Source organism: Ahaetulla prasina, chromosome 2 (assembly GCF_028640845.1).
Source record: "Ahaetulla prasina isolate Xishuangbanna chromosome 2, ASM2864084v1, whole genome shotgun sequence".
Lineage (NCBI taxonomy): Eukaryota > Metazoa > Chordata > Lepidosauria > Squamata > Colubridae > Ahaetulla > Ahaetulla prasina.
In genome coordinates, this window is record NC_080540.1 from 106,778,407 (window position 1) to 106,804,182 (window position 25,776).

At 39.1% G+C, this 25,776-nt stretch overlaps 1 protein-coding gene and 1 long non-coding RNA gene across 2 annotated transcripts in view; one reads left to right on the forward strand and one right to left on the reverse strand.

Moving 5' to 3' along the window:
- The window catches only part of AFAP1L1 (actin filament associated protein 1 like 1), an 86,148-nt gene that overhangs the window by 6,027 nt on the left and 54,345 nt on the right, over window positions 1-25,776 (forward strand). The window lies entirely within an intron of this gene.
- Window positions 22,570-25,776, reverse strand: part of LOC131193003 (uncharacterized) — an 84,354-nt gene continuing 81,147 nt past the window's right edge. Inside the window, exon 3 of the long non-coding RNA XR_009153823.1 lies at window positions 22,570-24,686. This is a non-coding gene — a long non-coding RNA (uncharacterized LOC131193003). The remainder of the gene's footprint in view (window positions 24,687-25,776) is intronic.

Genomic DNA, 25,776 nt, shown 5'->3' on the forward strand with positions numbered 1-25,776 from the left:
AAAAAAGGTTAGAACCAATTTGTGTGTGTTCCTTTTGTCTTTTATTTATTTATTTATTTATTTATTTTTCAAATTTATATACCGCCCTATCTCCCTAAGGACTCAGGGCGGTTCACAGGCAGTTAAAATACATATAAATACAAATTAAAAAACAACAATTAAAAAACTTATTCTATTGCCGAATTTAAAAACAATATAAATAATAAAAAAACCTTAAAACCAATAACTTTAAAATCTAATCCAGTCCCGCGCAGATGAATAAGTGCGTTTTAAGCTCGCGACGAAAGGTTCGGAGGTCCGGAAGTTGATGAAGTCCTGGGGGGAGTTCGTTCCAGAGGGTGGGAGCCCCCACAGAGAAGGCCCTTCCTGGTGTCGCCAGACGGCACTGCCTAGCTGACGGCACCCTGAGGAGTCCCTCTGTGGGAGCGCACGGGTCGGTGAGGTATTTGGTAGCAGTAGGCGGTCCCAGAATAGCCCGGCCCTATGCCATGGAGCGCTTTAAAGATTGTCACCAACACCTTGAAGCGCACCCGGAAGGCCACAGGTAGCCAGTGCAGTCTGCGCAGGATAGGTGTAACACGGGAGCCCCGAGGGGCTCCCTCTATCACCCGCGCAGCCGCGTTCTGGACCAACTGAAGCCTCCGGATGCCCCTCAAGGGGAGCCCCATGTAGAGAGCATTGCAGTAATCCAGGCGAGACGTCACGAGGGCGTGAGTGACCGTGCATAAGGCATCCCGGTCTAGAAAGGGGCGCAACTGGCGCACCAGGCGAACCTGGTGGAAAGCTCTCCTGGAGACGGCCGCCAAATGGTCTTTTTCTTTCCTTCATTCCCTTGAAGAAGTTGTGTATGGATATTCGAGTCCAAATCTCTAAAACAAGTATTACAGAGAAGTAAGAAACAGAAATCTTGGGTGAGCTACTGAAAGGGCATATCAAGAATAGGGCATCTCAACCTAAGATGGTAGTCTCTAATCTTCTCTGCAAGACTTTTATTGCTATGGCAACCTCCTGTTGAAGAGCCACTGTTTATAGGCCTAGCTTTGTTTAAACTCTACAGAAATGCTTATATTTTAGACTTCTTTGGCTTTTGCTTTTATTCTGTAGTAAGTTCAATGGCTCACAAACTTAAAAGGAACAAGATTTATAATAAATTTGCTTTTGGCATCTGGACTGCTCTAAATAGGGGTATAATGTAAAATCTTGATATCCTTCCAAGACCTACCTACCTTTCTTCCTTTGATGGAAGCCATGTGAGAGGTACAGAGGGTAATAAGGAAATAGGGTAAGTTGAATTCTTTCCAAAGTGTGTAGAAGAATAGACTTCATGCATCCTTACAGATTCATGATTCCCCTGGCTATATAATTAAATGCCCAATTAATGGCTGTTGCGGGTATAAAAAAATATAGGTTAAATGTGACATTAGCCCAAATCTGGTCATTATATATATATTATTTACATTTATATCCCGCCCTTCTCCGAAGACTCCGGGCGGCTTACAGTGTATGAGGCATTATATTGTCTAAGATCTAGCTTTCTTGAGATACTTTCAGTTAGATGCTGCTGCCAAGATACATTATAGCTATCCTGTGTTTTAGTCTTAATAATTTACAGTTGTACAAGAAAATACAAGAAATGGGGGAAAAACCACAATGGTTACAAATGAAAGGCGGTGTTGGAGTGAATTGCATGATAAAAGCCTTGTCTGAAAGTATCAGAGTCATAAGGTCCAGACATGGTGTTTGTGGAGGGATTGAACCACTTAGCAATCATTGTATTGATTCTTAGATTGAACTGCTATGTCACCTTTATTTCCAAGATAAAAGGATTTTTTTTCTATGTCTGAATGCAGGTAAGGTATTTGACTACTAGCATATATAGACTGGTAGGGAAAGGAAATATTTGCATAACTATTAGGCTGGAGCAAAGGTCATGGTTGGTTAAAACTACCGGTATGTAAGTGGATTTTTGTCATGATCTTCCTCAGTTTCAAATGCTCCCTCCCAGCAGAAACTGGGAATCTGGTTGTAAATTGTATATAAATGTGCTTAATTACCAGTAGTTGTCCCTTCTTCATGGAAGCACGTCAGTGTCACTGAATGAGCTGAGCTTAAACCAGAACTGATATAATAACTGTAAAGTACAACTGATTCTAGCAACTTAATTGTCTTTTAACTAAACTCTGTGAAAACAAGCTACTGTGTCTGTGTAAAATGGGAGAGTCCTTTGCCTGAATGCCCTGTTGTTCCTAAATGCATTTTACTTGCTCTTGGGAAAATTCCATAATCTCCCTTCATTATAAAAAAGCTTTTGGATCAAATAATGAGTTATGTTTGAAGAAAAGGGGCCCATAGTTATGCTGGCTGGCTGACATGTTGATAACTTACTGTATTTCTATTCCTCACTGAATTTGTCCCGCTCTTGAATCCTTTGGTATGTACAAATAGTGGGGAAGAGGAGGACTGCACCTTTGCTTCACCATGCAAAGAAGAGAGCTGGAATGCTTCCAGACAAACAAACAAAAAAGGTTGGTGTTGAGGTCCCTGCTTTTGTCTAAATTGCAGATGGTCATGTGATCAAAATTTGGACACTTGACAACTGGAATTTATTTATGATGGCTGCAGTGTCCTGATGTCACGGGATCAACCTTTTGCGACCTTCTGACAAGCAAAGTCAATGAGGAAGCCAGATTCCCTTAACCATGTTAATGGAATCTGTTAACAACTGTGGTAAAAAAAGGTTAAATGAGGCAAAACTCACTTTTAACAACTGTCTCGCTTAGTAAAGGAAATTTTGGCCTTGATCGTAATTGTAAGTTGAGAACTATTTTTATTCTTGAAGAATAAAAGTGAGGGGAAGCCTTCATCTCTTGCTTGTTGAGTCGCCATGGTGCAGTGGATAGAGTGCAGTACTGCAGGCTGCTTCTGCTGATCAGCGGCTGCCAGCAATTTGGCAGTTCAAATCTTACCAGGCTCAAGGTTGACTCAGCCTTCCATCCTTCCAAGATGGGTAAATGAGGACCCAGATTGTTGGGGGCAATATGCTGACTCTGTAAACTACTTAGAGAGGGCTGTAAAGCACTGTGAAGTGGTATTATAAGTATTCTTCCTCAAAGTAGTTTCTTCTGGATCAGCTGTTCTCAATTGGTGTCAATATGGACTACTGGGGCCCTAGGATATTTCAAGGGGGCCACAGATCAAAACATGTAACAGGGCCACAGCACATGCTGAGGGAGAGCATCCCACAAAAGCAAATTGTATTATATTGCTAATACTATCTCGATGATGCCAGAAAATGCACTAGTCATGGCCCCATGTTTGTACCCAAGAATGGTATCTGGACAGGGGGAACAACAGAAGAAAAAGTTGGAAGGAGGTCACAGCACAGAGCAATGCTGTTCTAAATGACGGCATCCAGAAACTCTTGCTGTTTTCATTAGATTGATGAAAGTGGTGTTGAAGGGTAATGCTACAATCCCTGCCTGTTTTGTATTTGTATCATATGATCACACAAATTTATAAAATGGGATAGATGTAATATTGCTATGAAAGCTCTGGATCTTGTGGATGCCTCTGAACGTACAGCACTGTTTTGTTTGCAATTCCTTTCGGACATACTGGTCAAAACAGACTTATCTGCTTCTGTTTTGGATGGCTGAAGTATAAGCCTCGAGTATTTTTATGAGGCCAGAGGCTGTCCAGAATCTTTTGATAGCATAATGAGAATTATGTATTTAGATGTGTGTCCCTTGTGATTCAACTCTTATGTGGCATGTTTTAAGTTCCAATTAAGAAGAATGTAGAATGAGAAAGCCTATGAAAAATACTGTTTTAAAATGCCCTACTGTACAGACAACTGCAAGTTAGTTACAAAGCTGTGGGGACTAATATCCAGATTTATGTAAGAGAGTCACAAGAAAATGTCTTTGTGTAGTTGTAAAAATAGTTGCATATATGTGTGTGTGTTTGTGTGTGTGTGTGTGTGTGTGTTACACAGAGAAGTTACACAGCTGCAAAAAGAAAATTCTTTCTGTTTAGCCATTTTCTTGATTTAATCCTTCCCCAAACTGTGATTAACTTTGTAATATATTTTAAGCATACCTCCTGACTTTACACATATGCAGGAGAAAACTGCTATGTCAAGAATTAAGCAACTGATTCCGAAGGAAGAGATATTCCTGTCATTCTGACAAAGTCTTGATGTTTTAATTGAAGGACAGGGCATGCCTTTGATTTATCACATATTAATTTCCCCCCAGTTGCATATTCATTTTTGTTTCATCAGGAGCTAAGTGATGTCATGTAAACAACCTTATAATTACTTGCTTGGGTTTAACATTTTGGACTATTAAGCACATATGGAGCTGCCCAGCCTCAGAAGAAGGGTGACACTGTATTGGGTGGGAGGAATCCTGAATCATTCTTGATTAGTTGCCTAAAATCCACTATGGGAATTCCACCCTCTTGTAAAATGTAGCCAAATGCAAGGGTGTGTGTTATGAAATGAGAAGGGAAGGGAAGGGATAAGATCACCCCTCAGCTGTTACTGAGAACAGCAGAAAGCTCTCCCCCACATTGTTGCAATATTTCCCCTAGATATTATCCCACTGCACTAGTCAAAAACTCATTGCAATGACAACTCTTTACAATATATTCTCCCCACTCCCCCCCAAAAAAATATTAGAGGGATCTAAAGCCATTTCTCCCATATTTGTTTTTCTCTATATGGTTTTGAAAATTTGTATTGAGATATAAACATGAGTACTAGGGAAAAAAGTTAAATGAAAAGTCATCTGAATGTTTATTCATATCAACTCAAGAAAAGCTGTCCTTGCATTATTTTATCATGTAGATTTCATGACACCACAGAGCTCTTCCTTTTTTTTCTGAAGGTGATATGACAAATCTTCACGAAATTTGAAATATTGCTATTTAACTTTTGCTCCTAATGCAATTTATATACTCAAGGGAATAGGTATATGATGTATACCTATATTTCTGCCATGCAAATTCCATAAATCTAATCTTTTCCATTTCCATTTTTCTTTTCCCCATGTTTTGCATTTTTCCAGGGATCGATTAATGGAGGGTAATCTGTATTGCTACTCAAGTTATATTTATGTATAATATAACTTAAAGTAATTGTGGGTTATATAGGTAGTCCTTGACTTACTACCATAATTGAGCCCAAAATTTCCACTGTTAAGCAAGACAGTTGTAAGTGAATTTTGCTCCATTAGATGACATTTTTACCACAGTTGTTAAGTGAATCACTTCAATTGTTAAGTCAGTAACACAGTTGTTAAGTGAATCTGGCTTTCTCATTGACTTTGCTTGTAAAAGGTGATCACATTACCTTGGAACACAGCAACTATGTTAAATACATGCCAGTTACCGGGCGTGTGAATTTTGATCATGTGACCACAGGGATGTTGCAATTCTTGTAAGTGTGAAAAACAGTCATAAGTCACTTTTTTCAGTGCTGTTGGAATCTTGAATGGTCACTAAACAAATTACTGTAAGTCAAGGACTACCTGTACTAAATATATGAGTAAGAAAATGTTTCCTTTCTTATCAGCTATGCCAAATAAGAACAAAATTGTGGAAATAAATCCAAACACTACTGAAGATCCAAAGTTTCACATGTGGGAAAGCTTTTAGCCAAGAATAGCATAGCTTTTTGATTACTCTGTAGCACTTATTTCATTGTCAAGTAGGCAAGCCCCACTTATGCTTTCAATCCTTGTCTCTCTAGCTATAGATGCTGCTGATGTCAGCAAAGTCAATCAAAGAAAAAAACCAAAGTATCCTTTGGAACCTTCTTTCTATTTGCTGATAACCACAGGATTTGGTAATACAATAGAGAGACTTATCAGAACTTGTGTAACCTCGAATGAACAATTTTCAGAATGAAAATGTAGTCTAATTGTACAGCTGGAATAGATGACAGGCAGAATTTCTTGTTTAGCTGTTGCTGATATAGCACTGATGAACCTTGTAATCATGCTTGCATATAGTTATACCATTTTAAATTAGGACTTGAATGTCTTTAAGAAATAAATACTATTATCATGGATGCCTGCAGGGGGAAGTACAAGCAGCAAATGGTGAAATGTGCACAGCTATCAGGATGTAAATACCATGACAGCCATCCCTTCGTCAGATATCAGACTGCAAATCCATAACTCCATAATTTGCATGATGACATCCTTTGCATGCATTGTCATTTCGATATCATCATGGTTTTCTGTGGTCCTCGCAGATGCTGATAATTGTTAATTGAACTGTTGCATTCTTTCAAATATGATTTGGAGAACTGCTTCAGTCCTTGCTCATGTCTGATAGCACTCCTATTCTGTCCACTAAATGATCCCACCATTTTTAAACTTTTCATTAGCCTGAAGAAAGTTGGGTCTGCTTTTAAACCTTCTCATTTGCTGGCTTGTGTGGGAGCCAGAACAAAGAAAGACTGCTTTAATAAGTAGCAGAGAGGTGCTGTTTTGCATGATATCTGAAATATTTCTTCCATATCATGTTTGAAGGTGTATCGACCTGGATCTCAAAAGTGTTTTGCCTTTTACCTTATAATTGGGGAATAGAACATGAGCATTTTTTGTCCAAACGGGTGGACAAGAAGAAAGTTACTGTTGCAAATTGTGCTGACACTGTGATGTCCACCTAATACCAGTGTCACTTTGCTAACTTGATTGAGCTCATGAAACTGTTAGATACAGAAATAAATTGCCCACTTATCCATGAAGCAGAGTGATTTTGAGCCAGGTATAATATCTTTGCCTAACTTATCTCACAAGTTGCTCTTGGAATAATTTTGGGGAGACTGGGAGACAAATGTGTCTCGTGCTGATTTCCTTGAAAGGAAATGCACAATGTAAATACATGAATACATTTTTGTGGTGTGGGAAGTCGTATCATTAGATGCATCTTGAATGATTCAGATAACTCTGATGGTTCAGTTTTGCCCTTGTCTGTTTGCATGCTCACACTATAGAAAAATAAAGTGAGATAATAGGAGGCAATGTATGGTGGCCTGTGTCATAAAAATAACTCAACATGATCAAAGCTTTAAGATTTTTATCTGGAAAACATTCCTCTAACTTTATTCGTAAATCCAATGCCATTTATCAGAGCTGCTGCTGAAAGGCGATAACCTTCCTCACAATTGATAGGAAGTACCTTAACAAGCGGTGGTGTTCATGCTACACCTGACCAGTGCTCGGCAGGGGGCGGATATGACAGGCCCAGCCAGGAAACAGACTAAAACTGCTTCCTATCCTGTTTTCAGCTGATTTGAAAATTATCTAATACAAGGCCATTGGTAAATTTGGATGCTTCTTTACTTTAAACTGTCTACCACTTTCTATGAGACTAGGAAAAGTGCTTAGTTACCACACAGCTGTTATGGATAGACAGGTTTCCAGGCCGAGTGTCTCTATAATATGAGGCAGCTTTAATATATGTGGACTTCAATTCTCAGAATTCCTCAGACAGTTGGGAATCCTGGGAGTTGAAGTCCATATATCCTAAAGCTGCCACAGTGGAGAAACTATGGTTCATTTTATGAAAGACCATGACACAGCATTGCCAAGGAAAACCATAGCACAAACCACATCCATATTCCAAATTGCTCTGACAAAAAGGTTGTGGGGGATTTTTCATCCCCACATGACTGCTCTGCATGGAGACGTAGGACTCCTGTTTTATATAACTATGCAGCCAATGAAAGTGTATGAGGGTGTTTGACAAAGAAAACACAGACATTTTATTTGAAGATAACAGCTTCAAAATTATTCTGTAAGGTTACTGGTAGGTAGACTTCAGAAAAACATATTTATGTAAAATTTAGAGCATCAGTGTCAGGGTTTCAGGAAAACTTTAGTCAAACCTTACCAAAGCAAAATGGAGTCTTGTACCTTTTTGAAGCAAATCTATTTGTGGATCTTTAGTTTTGAAATAGCTGTTGTCTTTGCCTCCATTGCATTTGGCCATAGTAACTGGGATGTCATCAGCCCCATTACAACTGAAGAAACCAGGGTGAGGAAAACATTACATTCATACAGGATGTTTATGTCATCTTGCTCCATGATCTATCTTGGCCTGCACAATGCCAAGGGATGTCCTGGAGAAGCCGTGTTTGCATGAATCTAGTTTCTGATGCTTGGTATAGGAAATGTCCTCCTCTGCCTAAAAGGGACTTTATTTCCTGTTTGAAGGCAGATGGAGAAATCTGTCACTTTATATATGGAGGCTTAACTGCTTTACCCTTTACTCCCAGACCCACAGAAAAACAGTCTTATTCTGCTTATTCTGACAGTGGGATTCTGATTGTTGATGGTCCCATTCATTTGTTGTTCTTGTATTTTCATTTTATGAAGCAAGAAGTGCTTATAAAAACCCATTTCATTTTTAAAAATTGGTTGGGTTGGATATTGCTTGGGGAGCATAGTTTAGCTGGAATGCAGGATAATTTATTTAACAACAACAAAAAATCCTCCTTTGGAGATTAGGGGCAGGACAGTGCTTTACTCTGTCCAACAGAAGTTGTATTTGAGTATTTTTCCTTACCAACAAATAACTTACTGTTACTCACAGGACTAAAAACTTACACTTTTTGTATTGTTTAATTGAATATTCAAGATTGGATGATAGAAGATCGTGACTTTTTAGGAGAGTAATATCCAATACATAGATTCCATAAACTACTGCAACAGCAAGAGATTTTTGTTCTATTAATCTCTTTCTTTCTGCTATCTTGCATTTGTTGGCCTTGTTTTAATAGCAGCCACTGTTGCCACTAAAAGGATCTGGTTTTTGTAACATAATACACAGATGCAAGACAGCCGTTCCACATTCCTGGGGCTTTAACTCCTTTTTAAACTCTTATCAACTTTTCACCAATGTTTTCACTGCTTTTGATAATAAACTCTTTCTTATAGGGGTGGAATTCTAGGAAAAGTGCTGCCTACACTCCAACTTATCATTGCTTCAAGGCTGGAAATAAGCAAGCTTCAACATGCCTGTGGTTTAGCATTCTGAATCAATGTAGTTACAAATATTAAAATGTGGAGAAGATGGTCCTGATCCTGCAACATTGGCCATGTCTCCCGAGAAGTAAGGAGACAGTTAGAAATAAGGGTTCAAGGAGACTTGCTCCAAGGTAATTGAATAGAGGATTAGAGATTTACTGGACAATGCAAAAAAGCCACAGGATTTGACCACCAGCACTTGGGAAATCACTGCAAATTAGCTAGGCCCAGAATATCAAAGCTTAGTTTGAAGCTTCTGCTCCACAGGGACTGAGTGACATTTAAGCCATCAACTTGGCAATAGAATTCTTAAGATAAATAATACCCTAAAATGAACTAAATCCTAGAATTGGGTGGAGCTGTTCATTTAGATGCCCCGAGGAAGCATCAGCTAGAGCAGGATTTTCTCGTATTACATCCAAGTTCTTTCAGTTCCTGTATCACTGTAGTAGAAGGAGCTTTTGTGTCTTTGGAGCTACTCGGTTTTACAGCTCTCAGCAAACCAAACTGAGTTTCCATTGCAGATGTAGTTCTTGAAACCCTAAAGACCAATATCCTCCTATCTAAAGAAAGCACGGAGCTTCAAGCTACACACTAATTTAAAGTTAATTAAATCTAGAATGCTAGTATATCCCTTCCCCCAAACAAAATTAATTACTGAACTGCCCCAGAACTTGGGTATAAATAGAGTTGTAGGCTTGACAATAATCTGTACAGTTCAGGGAAAATATTTGAGAGCAGAGGCACTAACTAGAAATGTAGATCACTCTTTTTGGTGTGAAGTAGAATACAACTTTGTGTCAATACCCAATTTGAATAATCAGCCCATAGCATGACAAGTGTTTTATCACTTTCTGACAAAGGTGTAGAGAACCCTCTTTATTTTAAACAAATAAAAGATAATATAATATGTCCATCCTCCATTTGCAGAGTTCAGAGAAATGATTGGAAAGCAGAATTAGGAATATTTTGAAACTCTCACTAAATTTGTTGTATGTGCTAGTGTTCTGGAGGACAACTGTAGAATGAAGGAATTACCTGAGAATGTGACCACAGTAGAAATAGCTTCTAAGTAAACACATATGATGTTGCGTTAAAAGTTATGATCAGGTAAAATGTATGGGCATATGCTCTTTGCAGGGTGGATGGACTCAGACACAGGGGCAATGGATGCAATGTTGCAAGGCCAGGTTAGGGTCACATCATCAGGGAAACTATCTATTGGTCTCTAAGAGTAAAAAAAAAACTTTATACCACATAATCACATGCTCATTAGCAGGGGTGAAATCCATTAGGTTCTGAAAGGTTCTGGGGAACTGGTGGCAGAAATTTTGAGCAGTTCGGAGAACTGGCAAATACCACTTCTGGCTGGTCCCAGAGTGGGGTGAGAATGGATATTTTGCAATGTCCTTCCCCCAGGAGTGGGGAGGGAATGGAGATTTTTCAGTATCCTTCCCCTGCCATGCCCATCAAGCCACATCATGCCCACCAAGCCACGCCCACAGAACCGGTAGTAAAAAAATGTGGATTTCACCACTGCTCATTAGTATACTAGGTTTCTTTGCACCTGGATTTTAGCTTTCGAACACCTCTGCCTTTCCTCTATATCAGTCAACTCTTGTGAAAAACATAGAGGGCATTCCATGACAGATCAACTGATACTAGGTTTCTGAAATACAAAATAATACCCACTGGCAAGTTATTTAAATTCTTCTGTCATAATGCAGAATCACAGCCCCTTCTTCAATCTCCTCCCCAACTCAGAGAAAACAATCTTGGAAGTTGTTTGTCCTCCTCTTGAAAGTGAAGACTTCTCTTGGTTGAGCTCTTCCTCAGTTGCTTCTCATTATGTCTGTTGGCCAGGGCTTTTTACAGATTCTTTTCTGCAAAAATCCCTAAAAGTAAATAACTTTTATTCTTAAGCTATTTATACTGTACCACTTCCCAAAAGGAAGGCTGCTACAGGGAAGAGCTGAGTGCCCCAGAACAGGAAATGTCATTCCCCTGAGCATCTTGGGGGAGCTTTAATTAGGGGGGGGGGAGATTGAAAACAAAACCAAAGAGGGGATGGCATTTCCCTCCCATCAGGGGTCTGTCCTTTGGCACCGACTTCTCTTTCAGTTCTGAGCCAAGAATCTGTTCTGGACTTCAGTCTCTAATCTCCCTTGTGTGCTCTTATCTTTTGAGTCCATCTCCTGTCAACTGGAAGGGCATGGCTCCAAAGCCTTGCAAGCCTGCTGCTTTTCTCCATTCCATGGTGATTGTTTTTAAGAGGCCCGCACCAGAGTTGGCTTTTTTAAAAAAAGCTGGTTTATTCTAAGTTGTGTGTAATATTAACATTCTCTCCTTTGGTCTTAACGTTTGTTTTTATACATTAGTCAGAGCTGACTGTTTCTTTAAAAGGATGTATTGGTTGGCCCTCTCTTCCTCCAAGCCCCTTGATTCTTCTTTTGTTATGCAAAATGTCAAGGAACAGGCTAGAAGAGTTTGCAATAATGTATACATAACTTTCTATCTAAATTACACTGGTTGATGCTTCTCTAGTATCAGGTTTAGGGTGTTGGTACAGCCAGCTAACATTTGACCTCAAACCAGCTATAGCTCTCCCATAACTTTGTTCCCCAGCATGGAACAAAATGTGTCAGCCCAGATTGCCAACTTTAGCTTTAAAAGATTTGGGAAACTGGGTGTGTTTCAGAGGAATAGCCTGGATGAACCAAAGAGTACTGTTATTAGGATAACTGCTTGTTCAGCAGTTGAAGCTTTCAGAGTGGACCCAGTCTTGGGACTTAGTTGCTTAGGGAAATGGATGAAAGAACATCTCCTTACAGCTGTCGTTATGAGTCTTCTGGTCTGTGGTGTACCTTGTCTCTTTCAGTTCCTTAAGGTATATGGAAAATGCCTTTTGCATAGAAGAGCTAATTTGTATGCACCAGTGTGTGAAATGAAGCTCCCGATCTCAGCTTAATACAATCTTGCATCAGGAGTGGCCCAGTTCCAATACAAACTAATTGATATACTACTAGAGTTTTCTAAAACTCTAACTTTTTTAATGGGGATTGGGATGGGATAGAAATCACATAGAGAGTAATTTTCTGCTTCCTTCCCGGTTAGACATCAGCTTTAGCACAGATCTGGTGAGAGGTCTCTATGTCATAGTTTTGCAATGATATCTGGGAACAGTTTGAATATGTTGGGCCTGAGAAAGTGGACAAGGTCCTTATCTGCAAGTTTGGCCAGTTACTCATTAAATCTATGCCCCACGTGGTTAGCTAACATTGCCTGGTAGATGATATGTGGTTCTAGTGGTGGTGAATTCATCTTTGAGAGAGGAGGTTGCTCCTCCACATCTTAAGGTAAGCCTTTGATTTACCCCCTTCTCAAAGAGACCATTGCTGGATCCCACTTTACTGGACAACTTCCGTCTAGTGTCCCCTTTTTAGGGGAGATTGTGGAGAAGCTGATTGCCCAGTAGTTTTAGTAGATCTTGGACTCTTTCCAGTCAGGTATCAGGTCAAACCTGAGATGGAAATTTTATTAGTTGTGCTTTTGGATAATCTCTGGTGGGAGTTGTGTGATTTGACTTGACCTCTTGGCAGCTTTCAGTACCATGGTACCAGCTATGATATCCTTGTGGAATGGGTCCAAGAATTAGGAGTGGACATCAGAGTGTTGTGCTGGTTTTCCTCTTTTCCTATGGGTCTGATCCCAATTGATGTTAATTGGGAGTGAGAAGTCTTGCCATCTCCCTCTACTTGGTGGGGTGTCACAGGGGTCAATGCTCTTTCCACTCTTGTCTAAATCTACATCCTTGGAATAAACACTTTTTGTCTATCATCTGACAAAAATTAAACAAATAACTAATAAAAAATGAATTAATAAAAATTAATAATTAAGAATAATAAATTAATTAAAACAAATACGAACAAACTCAAATAGAAGATTTAATTAATCACTGGATCTTTTTCTACTGTCAGTTTTCTATGTTTCTACATGAAACTGCTAGGGAGATCATCACCATGGAGTGAGGTATTATTAGTACAATGATAAAACTCAAATTCTATCTGTTTTTACCTGGCAAATTAAATGGTGATGTTGATGTCTTGTCTTGGTGCCTGGGCCTGGATGGGGAACTAGGCTTCAACTGAACTTTGGCAAGACTGACTGGCTTTGGGTTTTAGGGCCTTCTGTATGTAGGACTTTACCATCATTAGTACTAGATGGGGTGGCGTTGCCTCAAACAGACCTGGTGGGCAATCTGGGAGTCCTGCTGGACTCACAGATCTTGGTCAAGGTTGGTCTGGTTGTGCAACTTTGTATCATGTGTGAGTTTGCTGCAATGATTCCTGGATTGTGAGCCTCCGCTCATGGTCACTCATGCTCTGCTCATGGTCACCTCCTGAATGGATTATTGTAATGAACTGTACATGGATCTGCCCTTTAAAGAGTATCTGGAAATTTCAAGTGGTACTAAATACAGCAGCATGGGCAGGTTATGTGTGCCCCTGGAAGGATGCAAGTTACACCTCTGCTCCATGAGCTGCCTTGGTTACCAATTTCCGTCAGGGTCCAACTCAAGGTACTGGTTTTGACCTTTAAATCCTTACATAGCATGGGGCCAGGTTATCTCAGCAACCACCTCTCCCCAATTACATCTATCCTTTGGAACATCATCCTCCCTGAGGTGAGATCAGCCTGACCCTCTGACCTTCCACAAATCCCTTAAAACATGGCTTTTCCAGCAAGTCTGGAGATCTACCAACAGGAAGCCTATGTGTCAGCTGCATCATGTTTAATATTCTACTGTGTTCTCTTCCGTCACCTTGTTTTTTACTTATTTTTGTTTTAATTGGTTTGTGAATACTGTTTTAACCCTTGGTTTTATTGTATGCTGCCGAGGGTTACCTGACATGAGAAGTGCAGCATTACACATTTGATAAAAAATTAGTTTTGAGCAAGTTCAAACTGTACCGATAATGGTGGTGGGGGGAGAGAGCAAAAAATGGGGAATAATTAGCTTTTAAAAATTGAAAGATGAAGAGAATTGGGATACAATAGAACTCAAATAAGCAAAAAAATGACACCTTAATAGTAAATGCCTTTTGATTAAATGAGGCAATACATTTGTTTAAGCATCTTGGAAGCTGTATGTATACAGGACAATAACCTATTGTTAATTGAGCAATAATTTAGACTTGGTATCTGACATCAAAAGACACATTATACAATTATTAGGACTGTCCAGGGAACTGGATTCAAATGGCAAAGTGATTTGGAGCTCCATGGGCAAAACACACAAAACCAATAGTTTCCCAAAAGCACTCCATTCATATCCATAATGCTGTTCCTGATCATTTGAATCATTATTATACTAGCTGGGATTGCACAATACCCTATGTCATAGTCTATCCAAACTCATTTCACCTTAGCATGCCAGTGTGCATTATGCTTGAATTTGCCAAAAAATGCAAAAGCCCTTAAGTGATAAGTATTCTTAACAGTCAGAAGCCTTTTAATACCATTTATTACTTCTTGCTGGCTAACTAACTACAAAAATGTTTTAAATATTTCTTTTTTAAGAAGTCCAATCACTAACTTTTTCTTTTTCTTTCTTTCTTTCTTTCTTTCTTTCTTTCTTTCTTTCTTTCCTTTCCTTTCCTTTCCTTTCCTTTCCTTTCCTTTCTTTCTTTCTCAGTTCACAATTCCTTTCACCATATATAATGCTTAAGCAACAATTAAGCCATTAAATAGTCAGTAATATGGTTCATGCTGATATCCCTCCACATAACTTGGTGGAAAGAATCTAAATGATTTTGTATGCAGATTTGACTATTGAAGAAAATGCATTTAGATATATCGGCTACCTGGGGTCCTGGATTGTTGTGAAGGTTCTTTCATGTTGTATCCATTGCACATTAGAATAATTGCATATGAGAGGTTACAGATTCCCAGTAGTGAGGGGAAAGAGCATAAAACCTAGTTTCCAAGAACATTAAGTGGTGCTGTTTCCTTTTAAACGGCTTTTGCCAAGCTTATTGGAACTTGATTATACAGATAATTTTTTGTAAATACAATTGCTCTTGATTTTTGCCTGCTTCAATCACTAGACTTTGCATCTTCCAATTGCTGTAAACATCCCAAGCCAGAAACCGCTTTCTCCATTCCACAAAGTTACATTCTTCAATCTGACAACCTTCAGGTGCTGGCTAGGTATCATAACCCTATGATCTCTAGTCAGCAAGTAGAAATATATATTGGTTTGAGTCCATGTGATAGGTAAGGAATGTAAGAAAGGCTGAAAGTAATGCTTTATTGATATTGTCAGATTGCCATATAATGGTGTCTGAAATGAAAGCAAGGCACCACTCCTTTTCCCACTCATATTCTGGAGTCAGCTAGATTGGCAATTACATTTTGGGTCAGTATTGGTCACAGAAGAGTGTCCACTATCACATTGAAGGCCATAGGCTAATTTAGTGTAAAGGTAAAGGTTCCCCTCACACATATGTGCTAGTCATTCCCGACTCTAGGGGACAGTGCTCATCTCTGTTTCAAAGCCAAAGAGCCAGCGCTGTCCGAAGACGTCTCCGTGATCATGTGGCCGGCATGACTAAACGCCAAAGGCACATGGAATGCTGTTACCTTCCCACCAAAGGTGGTCCCTATTTTTCTACTTGCATTTTTTTGGTGTTTTCGAACTGCTAGGTTGGCAGAAGCTGGGACAAGTAACAGGTGCTCATCCCATTACATGGCACTAGGGATTCAAACCACTGAACTGCCGACCTTTTGATCGACAAGCTCAGATCTTAGACACTGAGCCACCATGTCAACTTAGTGAAAACAGACCAATTCTTGATGAACTCATTTTTGGCCTTCAGTTGGTTGCTCTCCTTTTTTTCTTCCAGGTTCTGGTTTCTGAAGCTCAGTTTCTGAGGTACTCCAGCCTTGATACATTTTCTGCTTGGAGTTTCTCAGAAGGAATAAACTAAAATTCACAATACTCTTTAAAATTCCAAATCAAATGCAAACCCCCAACTAAAAGAATCCTATTTTTCCTTTTAACACGGCCCAACTTAAGATCTTGATGTAGTCTTTTTTCCCCCATGTACTAATCTTTTTGCCTGGAGGAATGTTGTCTATGGGGTCGCGATGGGTCGGACACGACGTCACAACTAACAACAACAACAACTAATCTTTCCCCTCCATTTACTTACAGAATATTGTTTATAATTGATCGTGGTTAGAGGGGACAAAAATAAAATAAACAGTGTAAATCTAAATCCAATCTTTTGGAAGGAACTGGTTAATGATTTCATTAGTAGCACAAGGAGTATTCTATTTTGAAGCACCCCAAGTTCTTTATTCCAAAAGTGATGCAGAAAAAACTCTTGGAAAATCATTAACTCTTCCATTAATGTTGCAGATTGAACATTTCACAATAGCTGCCAATTAGCTGTGCCAGAAACAAACCATATCTTAGCTAGATATATGAGGCTATTATTGTTCTTTATTATGTCATCAGTCTGGCACAGCTTTGTTTATTTCTTTTTTGGGGGGGAAGAGATCAAGCATGAGCTGATGGTGATCTTAAAATCATGTTTATCTCAAATATACACATGTGAATTCTCATATACAGATATCTCTTGAAACACAGATTTAAACTAACTTTTGTTTACAAAGTACCCTTTTCTCCTGCATTAGATAGAGAATAGCTTGCTGCCTCCTTGCTGGGACAGGACAGGTTCATATAATACATGTCAAAGGTATTTTAGATCAGGGTCTCCAGGCTTAGAGGACTTCGACTCCCAGAATTCTCCAGCCAGCTTTGCTGGGAGTTGAAGTCCGCCAGGCTTAAAGTTACCAAGGTTTGAGACCCCTGATCTAGATCAGCATTCTAGATCCTCTATAAACATAACATGTAAGAATCTAATAGCTAGGAGTTATGGAACTGAAGTCTAACAAAGCTGGAGGGCATCAGGTTTGAAAAGGTTGATCTAATAAACAGAGTAAGAGACACTCTGAAATTATACAGGCTAATAAATGTGTCAAAAAAACTGTTGTGATCATTTCTCCTTGTCTGCCTTCTTTATCTTAGGGCATTGCAAGGTAAATGAATGCTAATGAATATGTAATACTGAAAACTGATGATGACAAAAATCAGAAGTTTGATTTGCATAAGACAACTATAAAGTGGCCTAAACTCATAATACAATGTGCTTGGTTTTTGTTTTGCAATGCTGGGAAAGCCAAGCATTGTGCTTGGTAAATCATAGCTTATGGCTTAACATGTTGGGTGAACTCGGCCAATGAAGGTTTGGTTGATAAAACATGCCAAAGTTAGAAAAATGTGTGAACCCATTCAATAGTTTGAATAACTCTTTTAACTTTATTACCCAGTATCCCATTTTATATGCTTACATTAAAGAGGCATATATGGAGGGGAGCAAAGCAGTGGTTTGGTTTGGTTTGGTTTGGTATAGTGCAGAGCCAGTCAGGTATAATAATTAAGACATCTGGCTAGAAATGTATGAGAGAAAATGTGAGTTGTCCTCCCACCTCAGGCACAAAGTCAGATAGTGACCTTGGGCTGGATACTCTCAGCCCCAGGCAATGGCAAGTCTTCTGAAAATGCTGCCTAAGTCAACATTAATTCGAAGACACTCCAAAAAAATAAAATATATTTTAAAAGATGTTCAGGACTATAGTTTTTCCATGATTATTGAGAAGCTCTTTCAGTGTTATTCTAGACATATGGACACTCCTTTTCACAAGCAACTTCTGAATAGCCATGAAGACCCAAGCATAGTCCAAAATCAAATTCTGAGCACCAGTTTAACCCTTGTACTACTGTGATACGATTACAAAGCACCTAATATGAGTGATTGGCAGCCATATTTCTGTCCCATCCCAGTTACAGGATGCGATTTGAGCGGAATTAAAAATTAGGGCTGGACCAAAAGACCTCCAAGGTCTTTTCCAACCTATGATTCTAGAAATTAGGCTTTGTTTTTATTCTGAACAGTTGAACCAAATATGCAGGAAGCATTTGTGGTTTTTTTATTCTCTTTTTCTATATAATATTGTTGACAGCTGAATACTTCATGCATATCCCATTGTAAGACCACCACTCTTTTCTAATTTAACCAAGATTTGCAAAGTTAGAACCCGTATGCCAAATCAGAGTTCCTTGCATTTTTGCCAGTACAATGTGCATGGAATGGAATTTACCAATGAAACAGAATAACAAAGGCTTTAATAGGCTTTAGACTTACTGCGGGGCATTGGGGAATATGATATCTGAGAATGCAAATATAAACACATCTAGTCTAGCTTTCTTGGCTATGTTTTTTATCATCCTTGTGGTTGAAGTCAGGGTGGGGGAGAGGATAGCAGAGATGAACCTGTTTTTTTCTTGTGGGTTTAAAAAATGGGCAGGTATGTTCTTACATTTTCCTCTCCCATTGGGAAACAAGGTTATAAAAATAGAACACTTTTGTGTTCTTTGGGTCTCTCTGTGGTAAGTTTCAGTAGGTGAGTACTAGCACTTAAAACAACATCTGGCAAAATTGTGTCCTGTGTTTCCCATTGCAATTGATATGTAGAAATAATGCTTTCAACAAATATAAAGACACTCTAAAGATACAAAAACAGTTTATATGAAAAGTCTTGGATTCCAATTGATTGATTTTTGCAGTATAATAAAGGTAAAGGTGAAGGTTCCCCTCACATATATGTGCTAGTTGTTCCCGACTCTAGAGTGGCGGTGCTCATCTCTGTTTCAAAGCCGAAGAACCGGCACTGTCTGAAGATGTCTCTGTGGTCATGTGGCCGGCATGACTAAACGGCAAAGGTGCACGGAACGCTGTTACCTTCCAATCAAAGGTGGTCCCTATTTTTTCTACTTGCATTTTTTTACATGCTTTCAAACTGCTAGGTTGGCAGAAGCTGGGACAAGTAACAGGAGCTCACTAGGGATTCGAACCGCTGAATTGCCGACATTTCGATCGACAAGCTCAGCATCTTAGTTACTGAGCCACCACATCCCTCTTAAGGCTCTCTATGAAGATAGAAAATTTTCTGACCCACACCAGGTCTCAAAAATCACAAATTCCAGGATACCTCCATCAATTCACGTATCTATAGATCTTTCACACAGATACATATATACTTGACCAAAGTGATCTGCACTCATGTACACAGATCGTCCAAGCAATCTTTGCAGTATGATAGATAGATCTAAAATTGAATTAGCACTATGTGATCCCTCTTCTTTTAAAAAAGGGGGAGCAGAGCACTGTATATTTCCTGGTTGTTTCTTTTTTGAACTTTGAAGACTTGTTATGAATAACTCTTTCTCTTTCCATGACACATCACCTCATTATTTAAATTAATTGCATTCAAGTCAGTTTGAAATGTACAAGTAAACCATTAAAAGGAAAAATAGGAGTGTGTATGGTTTGGAAATAATTTGCAAGAATGTTTAGGAATACATGGTAGTACAAAAGAGCAGCTCTTTAAAGCAGCTGCATGTTTTTTCAGGTTTTCATTCAAGCCTATAAAAGATGTACTTGCTTTAATGAGCTGACTCATATTGAAACACCTTTTCTGAATTAATTTAAAAGCACACAGTAGCCTAGAAAAATATTATTAACAAAATGTGAAATAGATTGTTTTATGGCTTATTGGGAAAACTTTCTAGTGACAACTTTTTAAAACAAAAATAAATAAAAGTAGCAAGGGGCGTTTGAAAAGCCTGATCTTCTCCATAAGTATCCGTTTTCAGAACAGTTTGCAAAACTACATCTTTGCCTATCAAACAAGATAATATCCATTCTTCCAAAGTCTCAGTATATGCTATCTTGAGAGTTTTTCAGATCTTTTTTAAAAACAGTCCTCCTTGAATTTAAACAATATATTCAGAAGCTTGGTATACAGTGGGGGTAACCACTAGTGTCATTTCCCAGTCTCCACTCTGCTTTTTAAATAACCTGTTATTGTCTCTGCAAAATATGCACTACCTTGCACAGTATGCAAAACACCAAATTAAATGCATACAAAGTGACTAGGGAGCAAACAAACAAAGCTCCAAAATAGCAACGTCTGTAAAAACTGCCTGTCTTTGTTTATATCAATTTCACTGTCCTACAGAACGAGGAAGTTAGGAATAGTCCTCAAAGCCATTGGCTATAAGGTGAAAAATGACTCTCCATATCAGTTGTTTGTGTCTTTGAAAAGACAGAACATTTCATCTGTGCCCCTTAGGCTATTTTAGATGTGACAAATAGGCAGATGCCTCTACTGTCATGCAGATACACCCTTTGCACTCCTCATTGAGCATATATTTCAAATGGGCTTAAGGGCAAACACAATATAGAATATACTGTATACAAGTCAAACTATTTGTCTTTCTAGTTAGAATTTTCTAGAATGACTGATGGCTGCTGGTCTTGGTTTTCTACCAAAATCTGGGAATACCTCAGGTTGAACTTGAAATTTTGACATTCACGTTATGTTTTCTGCCACTGAGCTATTTCCCTGGTTATTTCATCAATCATGTATGGTATTTATTACTGTTAATTTCACTAGTTTTGGATGTTTATTGGGGAAACCCAATGAAAAACAGGGCCAATAAAAGTATGAATAAGTCTTCAGTCTTAATGTTGCCTATCCAGATTCCTTTATCGATCCATCTACATGCTTCCTAACCCTGGATTCTTTTCACTAAGGTTCAGAACACCTATCTACAAGAATTTTCAATTCTAAATTTTTCCCAAATCACTAGCCTTTGCAATGCTTAATAAATTCAAATGGGATTTCTGATTTTTCTTTTGGGGGAGCACTTTTCCCCAAATACCTCCTGTTATAAAGTGTTCAGATTGGGAGCACATCTATATGTTTGCAAATTAGAATTTATACCAGATGTCTCAAACAATCAATGCTATCCTTGCTTCTTCATATCTGACCAGTTATTGAGTGTCCTTTGCATCTTTCTGTAGGCTCATTGAGGATATGGATAAATGACTATTCGTTATTGCCCCTTCCAAAATTCACATGTACTCCTTGTAATTGGCCATAGCCATTTGTACAGAATGTCCAACCCCATCCTGCCAGATTACTATTATGCACTGCTCTCTCATTTTTTGCTGTGTCTACACAAACACTATAACATTGGAAGCTCTCCAGATGCTTGGAGAAGATGTTTTCTCCTTCTTTTTTTCTGGATAGTGGTGATTGTGGTGGGATTTTGATTGCTACTGTATAATGTAATCTGGAAGATAATGTGACTAACAGGGATCTCCTCTAAGAAGAAGACGAGGCACCTCAGTGACAGCACAATCATGGCTGAATTTTCCTGTATATTGATGATTGCAGTGTGTTGTGGATTTTAAACATCTAATCATCCTTTCCTCTTTGGTAGAACTAATGAGAGAGGAAAGCATGGGAAATGGGACACCTATTGCAACATGAAAACTTCACTCATTTACATTTATGTTCTTGCCATAGTCTTTAGGAGCTGAAACAATTGTTTTTTAAGAAACGTTGACCCTTGGTTTTGGAAGATTGTCTGCTTTGGCTGTATCCTCAAATTTGTGGTCTCTTTGTGTGATCATGAATCATCTTTCTGTCATTAAAATAACCAAAATGAATGTGTTGTAAAAATTTGCTTACATGGTGATCTAACAAAGGACAAATCTAGTTTGAATTTTTTCCCCTATTTTATTGGAGCAGGGTGTTTTCAGCATACATATGCGCACTCTTTCCCTCTTTATTTCTCCTTTGCTCCAGCACTCTGTTGCTAGTATCTAATATTCATGTCGAAACATGGTAATTGGAAAGAATTCTATATTTAAGATTGTCATACCAGAATAGATCAAGTAAATATAAAATACAGGGGAGGCTTTATTGCCTGAACTGCACAAAGGGTGTGTCACTGTGTCAAATGAAAACACAAGAGAGCACACTAAATAAACTTGGGGTTTTATACTCTTCTAAGTTAACACTTTTCTGCTTAAAGTCTGACCAGAAACAAAGTCAGAATAATAAGATAAGATCAAACAGTTTGTGTGTGCTCTGTTTTCCAAAGGAATGTTTTACTTTCTTTGAGATATTCAGGCTGCTTACAAGCAATCCCCACCTCATTCCTGAGTCTTTTGCATGATTGAAGTCATTTTAGATAACTTATTTTTACAGTACAGCGAGACCAGTCAGTAGTCTGATCTATCCTTTATGGACACTATATTCTTACCTGTTACTTTTCTTCCAGCAGCAAAACAACTCTTTCTTGCACATATATTACTTGTATACAAAATATCTACTCTATATTAGATTATATTTGAGTATTCATAGAATAGAATAGAATAGAATAGAATAGAATAGAATAGAATAGAATAGAATAGAATATTTATTGGCCAAGTGTGATTGGACACACAAGGAATTTATCTTGGTGCATATGCTCTCAGTGTACATAAAAGAAAAGATACCTTCATCAAGGTACAACACTTACAACACTTAATGATACAGCATTTAATGATAGTCATAGGCTATAAATAAGCAGTCAGGAAACAATATCAGTATAAATCGTAAGGATACAAGCAACAAAGTTACAATCATAAGTGGAAGGAGATGGGTGATGGGAACGATGAGAAGATTTCTCATTGTTGATCTTGGAGTCCTAGTGGACAACCATTTAGATATGAGCCAGCAGTGTGCAGCAGCTGCCAAAAAAGCCAACACAGTTCTGGGCTGCATAAACAGAGGGATAGAATCAAGATCACGTGAAGTGTTAATACCACTTTATAATGCCTTTGTAAGGCCACACTTGGAATATTGCATTCAGTTTTGGTCACCACGATGTAAAAAAGATGTTGAGACACTAGAAAGAGTGCAGAGAAGAGCAACAAAGATGATTAGGGGACTGGAGGCTAAAACATATGAAGAACGGTTGCAGGAATTCGGTATGCCTAGTTTAATGAAGAGAAGGACTAGGGGAGACATGATAGCAGTGTTCCAATATCTCAGGGGTTGCCACAAAGAAGAGGGAGTCAAGCTATTCTCCAAAGCACCTGAGGGTAGAACAAGAAGCAATGGGTGGAAACTAATCAAAGAGAGAAACAACTTAGAACTAAGGAGAAATTTCCTGACAGTTAAAACAATTAATCAGTGGAACAACTTGCCTGCAGAAGTTGTGAATGCTCCAACACTGGAAATTTTTAAGAAAATGTTGGATAACCATTTGTCTGAAATGGTGTAGGGTTTCCTGCCTGGGCAGGGGGTTGGATTAGAAACCTCCAAGGCCCCTTCCAACTCTGTTGTTGTTGTTGTTATTATTAGTAGTAGTAGCAGTAGCAGTAGTAGTAGTAAATCTTTAGTAGAGATTTAGTAGTGCAGATTTAGTAAATAGTTTGACAATGTTGAGGGAATTATTTGTTTAGCAGAGTGATGGCCTTCGGGAAAAAACTGTTCTTGTGTCTAGTTGTTCTGGTGTGCAGTGCTCTGTAGCGTTATTTTCAGGGTAGAAATTGAAACAATTTATGTCCAGGATGTGAGGGGTCTGTAAATATTTTCACAGCCCTCTTTTTGATTCGTGCAGTATACAGGTCCTCAATAGAAGGCAGGTAGCCATTGTTTTTTCTGCAGTTCTAATTATCCTCTGAAGTCTGTGTCTGTCTTGTTGGGTTGCAGAACCAAACCAGACAGTTACAGAGGTGCAGATGACAGACTCAATAATTCCTCTGTAGAACTGGATCAGCAGCTCCTTGGGCAGTTTGAGCTTTCTGAGTTGGCACTGAAATAACATTCTTTGTTGTGCTTTTTCGATGACATTTTTGTTGTTAGCTGTCCATTTTAGATCTTGCAATATGGTAGAACCTAGAAATTTGAAGGTTTCTACTGTTGATAGGGTCTAGACTTACTAGATATGTTATCCAGTAAATCAAGCTGGCTAGTTAGACATAACCACAGATATGTAAGAGTCTCCACTCCCGGCCTGTATTTTTTTTTTATTCCCTTTTTAAAAATTACTGTTTTCATACTCATCTTTCAAGGCTACTTTTTCAGGCTTATCAGAAAATAGAACATTAATCATCCTGATCCAATAGAGATAAAAGCCTCAAGAGGCAAAGATCTTTTCTTGTTTTACAGTGACTTCATCATAATGGAATTTTTCATCTCTTTGTCTTTTAATCTGGGGTAAAAAAATGATTCTTTGATCTTTGAGATTGATACATGCATAGCCACAGGTTCATTCTTCCTTGTGACAATACTGAAAGGTCAGCAGGTCTGGTTAATTTATTACATGCTCTTATTTGTAAAGTACCCATTTTAGGTACTTAATATTCTTGGCATTACAATCAGAATACTCAATTACTCAATTTCCCCCTCTTCCAACTTTTAAGAGTTGAAAAAAAAAAGATGGGAAAAGTTTACAATCAAAGAATTTTGGGAGGGATCTCATATGCAAGTTCATGTTTGAGAAATAACAATGCGCAATCTGAAGTGTGTTTGAAAGTACTCTTTGGACTGTCCACACATGTCCAGTGATGTGCTGCTTTCTTCCTGTCTTCATGGTGTGAGGACAGCCTGTTGTTCGGAAAAATGATGCAAACAATGTTCTTCTTGCTATGCCTCAAAATTATGGAATGTGCCCTGTGCAAAAAACAAAGAGAAAAATGGATTAGCTTATTCTCTTTACTTCTTCCTCCTCTGCTTCTTTGTAGGTTGTCACTGTCTATAAGGGAGTTGCTAGGAAAGCTAGAGGGCTAAATCCAGAACATTCCCATCCCCAGGCACTCCCACACCAAATTCCTCCTTTTGTGAGACTAGATGAAAAAGTTGGATCTAGACACTGGGAAGAAGTTGGGCCTTCTGAAGAGCCAGGGGTTTCCTCAATGAGAACTTGTCTAGTAGCAGCAGCAACCAAACTGAAAATGCTCCCTAAGAAGTGAGAAGATATGTAAAGAACAAACCAATTTCCTCTCTTCTCCCACCATCTGCTCATTGCTTCACAGGAGCTTTAGGGATGGGCTGCTGGGGGTTTGCAGGGGTTCAGGAGAAACTCTAGTTAAGATTCTGTGCAATTCGGAGAACCCCCAAATCCCGCTCCTGGCTGGCCCTGCCCACCCCCACCCCAGGAGTCCCCACACGGCCCGTTTTGGATGCAGGTAAGTGCAGGGTGCACATGGAAGCTCAGGGAGGGTGAAAAATGGGCCTACCGGAAGTTCGGAAAGGCCTGTTTCTGGCCTCCGGAGCCTAGGGAGGCTATTTTCACCTCCTGGAGGCTTGAGGAAAGCCTCTGGAGCCCAGGGAGGGCAAAAATGCCCCCCCACACCATGGTATAGGGGGCTGACTAGGCCACGACCACCATGCCCACACCCACCCAGCAACCGGGCAGAGAACCCCTTGCTAAAATTTTTGAAGCTCACCCCTGAGTAGTTTCTCTAGCCCACTTCCTCCTTGCCCCTGTTTCTGATGTAGCTGCACTGATGTGCTATAGACCTTGGTTCTCATTCATCCCTTTCCACACCCTCTGCCTTATTGCCTAGATGGTCATGTGCATGGATGGGTGGCAACAGCCATGGTTATCTATAAAAATAGAGACCTCATGGAATATAGTCCATGTGGATGTTATTCCTGCCAGGGCCAGAATGAGAAAAGGAAAACTTTGGCTCCTGAGCAGGGCTCTGGACAAAAGTCACAGGAGTGCTGTAGCTGGATAGGAAACAGTATATGAAATCAA